This window comes from Chinchilla lanigera, unplaced genomic scaffold (assembly GCF_000276665.1).
Source record: "Chinchilla lanigera isolate Chin_1 unplaced genomic scaffold, ChiLan1.0 scaffold00085, whole genome shotgun sequence".
In the NCBI taxonomy this organism is placed as follows: Eukaryota; Metazoa; Chordata; class Mammalia; order Rodentia; family Chinchillidae; genus Chinchilla; species Chinchilla lanigera.
In genome coordinates this window covers 7,442,565-7,448,174 of record NW_004955486.1, presented here as the reverse complement: position 1 = coordinate 7,448,174, position 5,610 = coordinate 7,442,565, and positions in this window count along the sequence as shown.

The following is a 5,610-nucleotide window of genomic DNA, read 5'->3' as shown; positions in this document are numbered from 1 at the left end:
TGATGGTGATGGTGGTGGTGGTGATGATGGTGGTGTTGGTGATGACAATGATAGAGATGAGACGATGATGATGGTGGTTGTGGAGGTGATGGAGGTGGTGATGATGGTGGTGATGGTGATGATGGTGGTTGTGGTGATGATGGAGATGAGGATGATGGTAGTAAAGATGATGGGGCCAGGGATCTAGCTCAGTGGTGCAGCACCTCTCTGGCAAGTGTGAGATCCTGAGTTCAATTCTCAGTACCCTCCTCCCCCAAAAAGATCATGATGAAGATGGAGAGAAAGAGGTGCTGGTGGTGATGATGATCATGATGGAGATGAGGATAGTGATGACAGTGAAGGTGTGCAGGGTTGGTGGAGATGAAGATAACGGTGATGATGATGATGATAAGGATGGATAATGGACATGAGGCTGATGGTGGTAATGGTGGTGATGGCGGAGGTGAGGACCACGGTGGTGGTAGTGATGACAATGATGGTGGTGGTGATGGTGATGAGGGGATGATGACAGTGGTAGTGATGAGGGTGAGGATGAGAGTGCTGAGGATGATCAAGAGGGTAGACATGAGGATATGATGACTGCGATGCTGGAGATGGTGGTGGCAGTGGCAGTGGCAGAGATGAGATGGTGACCGTGGTGGTGATGATGACGATGATGAGCTGCTGCTGGTGGTGTGACGATTGCATTAGTAAGGATTTCTACGCATTCTTCACAGTATTCCCCTTTCAGTAGAAGCTCAGAGCCCAGAGAAGCATTGTGTCCTCCTAGAGTTAGAGGTGATCATTCACCCTACAGACCTGTTGCTCCTCAGAAGCACCTGCATGTGTATGGCCAGGTGTGCATCTCTTAAGCAGATGATGAAATCTGATTCTAAATCCTCCCAGCCTCGAGATTGAAAGATGTTTAGTCTGGAAGTAAAAGAAAACATGCAAGCACATCATGCTTCCCAGAAAGCAGGCTTCCTCTATCATCACAAATTCTTTCAAGTTTAGAGACTCAGACAAAACTGGTTATGAATGATCTTTTTGTATTGCTGGCTCTGGCAAGCGTGGAAGACTCTATGACTGTCCGGAGTGTCATCTCTCCCTCCTTGGGGGGCTTTATTCCTCCTCACTCATCACCAACTGGACCCTATGCTATTACTTGGCCAGTGACACTGAGCAGAAGTGACACATGCCTTTCTCAGGGGAAGCCACCAGCTCCATGGTGTAGATCCACTGTAACTCCTCGTCCTTCTCTGGGTGATGGGGTAGAGTGGTATAGATGTTCTAGACTAGAGCTGCGCCTCCAGGTTGGGTCAGGATGAAGACAGTGTGGAGCAGGCGTGACGCCTGCTGCTGACAGCTGTGACAAGGAGCAGGAAATTGCCCTTGCTGAGGTAAGCCTCGGAGCTTGGGGGTGTTGGTTGATACAACATATTCCAGTCCAAGCTGACTGATGTGAATTATGAACTGATTCAGGAGATACACTGATGGTATAGACTCAAATCTGGCGTCCAGTGCTTCCTCTTCTGCCTGGATCCTCAGGCCTGGGGTCCTGGGGGTAGCTCCTGCATAACCTCCTGCTCTGTGCCCCTGCTTGTCCCTGCATGTTCCCAGTGAGCCTCACTCAGGGGTCCTTCCTGGGCACCCAAAGAGGACATGCTCCCCTCCTCCAGCAGTGAGAATGCCAATGGTGAGATACAGGGAGTGTCAAGATGGACATGCAGGGCCGTGGAGGTACTCAGTGTCTGAGCCTTGATCCCCCACCCCTCAACATCCAAGCAATTTGTCTAGAGCCCACCCAGGGAACTGTGTGTCTAGCACCTGTTCTTGTCCCTCTCCAGGGCCAAGAGTCTTCCAGAAAACAAGAGAGGAAGAGATCTTTCCCAAACCTCTTCCAGGACAGTCACCGTGTCACTGCTCTTGGCAACTCTTGTCCCTCTACCCCCTGGCTGCACTATGGGGAGCCTCCCTTCCACCAGGATGACTCAACTTCAGCACAGGCTCATCATCCCTGCAGGTGTGGCGGGACAGAACTGGAAGAGAAGGCAGGAACCTGAGACTGTGGTCCCTGTCACAGCTGAGTAGGTGCAAGGACTTCCCCAGGCGCATAGCCCTCCCCAGCCTCGACCTGGCTTCCCATCTACCTGACCCACCCCGGGACTATTTCTCTTCTCCCCAACTTCCGGCCCCCAAGCCTCTCAAGCAGGCAAGACGGGGGAACTGCTCTCAAACCTTGTTACTTTATTTTGCAATGCAAATTAATCTTCTTTTTCTTCATCCTTTCTCATCTAAATAGAAGAGGCAAACCTATCAACGGAGCATCCTGAAAGCCTTGAAATGAGTTTTCTTCCTGGCCAGATCCTGCTCTTAGGCAGAAGCTGGCCCTCTTCCTGGCTGTGGGGGAGCCCTGCGCTCTTCCCCGCCCAGCACGACGTCTGGGGTCCCTATTTCCTGAGTACCTGTGTGGTGCATGGGGCAGGGTGACCCACACTCTTTTCTGGTGCCCTGAGCTGGGGCTGGATGTCCTGCGGGTCACTCTGCGGGTGAAACCTCAGCTCCTCCACGCCCAGCTCCGGCCCCTGCCCTGCACCAGCTCTGGAGCCTCAGCTGGAAACTGCTGTGACCACCAGGGGAGGAATTCCAAAGCACCAGTGCTCGCTCATCCTCCCTCGGGAAGGAAGGCAAGGTGACATTGGGTGGGGGGAGCTGGCAGGGCAAGGAGGACGAGAAGACACCAGTGTGAACCACGGCTTTAAAGAGACTTACAACAATTTTAATCAGCATTTCCCTTCCATTTAAAACCCCAAACTTAGCCACTTAATCAAATGTCATGCTTAAGACACATTTACCTCCTTGGGAGAAAAATGAGCAGTGGCAGCTCAATTTGGCTTTGGATGGGATTTAAAAATAGTCAAGTCTGTGAAGGCCATTAGGTAAATGGCCTCAGAGAGAGGCAAGGAGGACCTCCCGCAGGGCTGCCAGCCCCTCTGTTGAGGAGACTCGGCAACCTGCCCTGCAGCAGCCCGGGATCCAGTGCCGGTGTCTGGGGCACAGAGAACAGGCCAGAGCGGCACTCTGCACACAGACCCTCGGGGTGGCCCCCTCCTTGCATATTGGCTGCACACACGTGTTCATTTCTGCATGCACATGTGTGAACGCATGTCCATGTATGTGTGCCTGTGCACACCTGTATTCCTTTGTGCACGTGTGTGGGTGGATGCAAGCATGTCTACTTGCGTGCATGTATATGGGCCAGTGCATGTGAACATGTGTGCACGTGTGTCTATTGCACGTGTATGGATGTGTGGGGTGCATGTGAGTGTGTGAGTGACACATGCGCACTTTCAGAATTTCCAGAGGGAAAACAGTTCACTGGCCAGACGTGTGTGGCAGCCATGCTGAAATGCATGGTTGTGTAACAAATGAAAATGTTTTCCTCAAGAGACAGAAATAATAGGTGGTGCTTTCTTCGGAGAGAGATGAGCGAGATTTACCCCAGGGGAAAATTAAGCTGGTGTGGTAACTCCAGCCCAAGTGAGAGGGATGGTATCCCCCTCCCCGAAGATGGAATAGGCCTCACTGGCTTGAGGACTTGAGCTTTGACTGGATACTCCCGCCACTGCTTGTGGCCATCTTTGTTTTTAGAAAACCCTTCCATGCGTATTTTCCTGGCCCAGAGACCCTCTCAAGCACGGGTGTGGCGCTCCAGGGGTCTTTAAACTTAGATGGGGCTGAAGACGCCATCTTTATTTTTGCTAGCCCTGCTGAACTTAAGTGCCAGAAGCAGAGCAGGTAGTAGGACAGTGCCTGCCCCAGCTGAGCTTAGGACTACTGTGATTGCTGATGTCTCAAAATAAAATATTTACCTGCTGTGGCATCAAAATTATGGCATTTCAGGATCTATCAACTGCTTCTTCAGTGTATTATACAGATGAACGAGCATTGCTATAACGCAAACTTGTTTCTTTAACCTTGGAGGTGACCCTGGGGATTGAACCCTGGACATCAAGCATGCTAAGCACGTGCTCCACCTCTGAGCCGCACCCAGCGTTTCATGGATCTTAGATGCATCTCATCATAATGGGTTTCCTATAACTCTGTGCTTTAAAAAATGCTAGGTGCCTAAAGAGCAGCTAGCCAGTGGCAGCGGGGGTGTCCCTAGGATAGACAGGCCAGCCCAGCCCCCGAGGCCTCCCTGGCCCTGCTGGCTGAGGACTGGATCCTCCTCACCAGCCTCCTGTGAGCACCTCCACTTCTCCCCACCAGGTGGCAGCAGTGGGGGAACCGCCTCATCAGCCAGAGACCCCAGTCCAGCTTGCTCCTCCAAGACCTCCAGAGGATCGGCTCCCCAGTCTCTTCAGAAGGAGGGCTCCAGGGAGAAGGACTCAGGAGTGGCCCTGGGAGGCAAAGTGCTGGCTCTTCCCGTGTCTCTTCGGGGCACTGACCCCAGAATCCTCACAGTTACACTGCTAGGCGCGGGGCCCATGCACTCAGGGGTCAGAGCAACGTCTGTGTGGAGGGAAGGAGGAAACCCATCTGCAGAAGAGGAGACCCAGGCTTTGTAATTGGTGGCACCTGGTCCGCCTACGCAGGGGCTTGCCCCCATGCCTGCCTCCTGCCACTTCCCTGGGGCCTTGGCAGAGAAGCAGGTGCCCCTCCTCCGCGAGGTACAGGAAGCCTGCGCTTCCCACAAGCCGTGGCTGGAGGCCGGGCGAAGTGAAAGTCCTGACCCTGGGACAGGTCCCAAGCGGCGCCCTACCTGCCTCTGCCGCTCTCAACAGCAGCGCTCCCAGAGGCCTCCCTGCGGCCCGGGGCCATCTGCCCGCCCCAAAGCCCTGGAGGCCCCTCTCCGGGCCCCACCCAGCGTCCGCACCTACCCTGGCTGCGGGGTGACCCCCGGTGCTCCTGAGGTAGCACTGCCCAGCGGCGCCGGCTTGGAAGCGGGCTTTGTCCAGGCAGTGCCTGGAGCAGCCGCGGCCCTGGCCTTGCGTGGAAGGCCCTGCCTCTCACTTTATTCAGTGACACAGTCGCTGTCTTTTATTCAAGCTCTCGCAAGCACAGCTACCCAGGGGCACAGGCGGCGAGGCCGAGGTTCCCCGGGACTTTGGCGCTGGGGCCGGCTAGGCAGAAGCTGCGACGGGCCGGGACGCGCATCCCAGGGTGCCGCACAATCAGGCAGAAGCGCTGAGGCCCCATCCAGAAACGCAGCGTCTTCCTCCCCCGGCCGGGCAGGCAGAGCTGAAGGAGGCCGGGCTGGGGGCCCTCTCGGCTCCCTCCGCTCGTGCGCCCGCTTCTTCGCGCAGCTCCTGAGGGAGAAAACTTTTCGCGCAACCCCCGCTCCACGCGCCCCGCGAGTCCTCCCTCGGGGCGCCCTCTCCCCAGATCCGCTCTCCGGGTCCGCTGGGCGCACGAGTAACCGGGTCGGAACCTCTAACTGCTTCGCATGCCATCTGGTTACCGTGGCAACACCATCCGGCGGCGCCCGGCAGTCCAATCGGAGCCTGCGGCCTCTCCCGAGCCGTTCCCAAGGTAGGGACCAGGCGAGGCCGGGGATGGGGAAGGGGGCGGCCAGGGCCCCGCCTCTGGAGTCTGCCCGGCTGGGCGCAGCCCCCCGCAGCGAGCCGG